A 1,241-nucleotide genomic window follows, 5' to 3' on the forward strand; every position below is an offset into this window, starting at 1 on the left:
ATCCATAGTTATATTTATAGATCGAAACTTATAAAATATATATGTAAACCTATCTATATCCGACTGGTTGCAGATTTTAGTATCCATATACGGATACATCTTTATCCATTTGCAACCCTATTTATGACAAAAGTATCTAGTATTAGTTTATACAAAAAGGGTGGAATTATTTTCGTTTGTTTTTTATTTGCTCTTTTTGAGGGGTGGGGTGGCCATACGTGGGGGTCTGGGTGGTGACAGTTGGCGGCTGCTCAGGCATAGGGTGGCGCAAAGTTCTCAAAAGACTTTCATCCCAAATTTCAAACATGAGACCCACCTTTGCATTTTCTTCCAATAAACAGTTACCAAAGGTTGTTAAGAGACCCACTTGAATGATGGCTTATTCTATCCAGTGCACTCGTATTTTTTTGTTTAAAAGAAAATCTCCATCTAAAAATAATAACAGCTGGCCTTTAAAAATCCAAGAAGCTACAACAAATATAGACCTACAGTTCATACTATAGTATAGATTTACAGTTAATACTATGCAAAACCTTCACAGAAATGCGTAGCTACATGACCATTTCCCATTCCAAAATTAGCCTTCAAATAAGTAAACGAAAATGACTTTGGCATCTTCTTCAAATCACCTCCTTATTCCTCAAACCACACATTGTACTCACAAAAGATAACTACTACTAGGTTTGCTGATTTGTCCTTTTTTTATGATCAACCATCTTGTAAAAAGCCAACTCATCAACTAAAGCAAATAGTTAGTGGTTAAATTTTCCAGACTAAGATAAGTAGAGATAAATTAGTGTGCAATAAATATTTAAATATGTTCATATAAATGCTTCAGTTCACAGTATATCATTTACGAATAGTAAGTAACAGATTTTCTTGGATACATTTTGTATGAGCTTTATCAAAGATCATTAACTTCACATCAATGTCATTGAATTGCAACTTTATTTTTATTTTATATTTAACACCCCCCCCCCCCCAAAAAAAAAAACCCCCCCCCCCCACCAAAAAAAAAAGAAATAGAAAAAAGGGTATAATTCCTAGTTTTATCCTGGGTTTGATGTCCTTATGTAGTCCCGTAGACATTCATCTGTATAACCAGTTACCTGTTCTCCCTGTCAAAACTCCAAGGTTGTGTCGAGGATTGAGAAGTTTAGTACTACTCTTAACACTCCCTTGTTTGTGTGTGCATTATTGCATCATTAATCGTGTTCTTAACTAATCCATTTTAACCTCTT

At 34.3% G+C, this 1,241-nt stretch overlaps 1 protein-coding gene across 2 annotated transcripts in view; it reads right to left on the minus strand.

Moving 5' to 3' along the window:
• The window catches only part of LOC109844256 (two-component response regulator ORR21), a 16,012-nt gene that overhangs the window by 9,451 nt on the left and 5,320 nt on the right, over positions 1 to 1,241 (minus strand). The gene's annotated exons all lie outside the window — the stretch shown is intronic.

This window comes from Asparagus officinalis, chromosome 6 (assembly GCF_001876935.1).
Source record: "Asparagus officinalis chromosome 6, Aspof.V1, whole genome shotgun sequence".
In the NCBI taxonomy this organism is placed as follows: Eukaryota; Viridiplantae; Streptophyta; class Magnoliopsida; order Asparagales; family Asparagaceae; genus Asparagus; species Asparagus officinalis.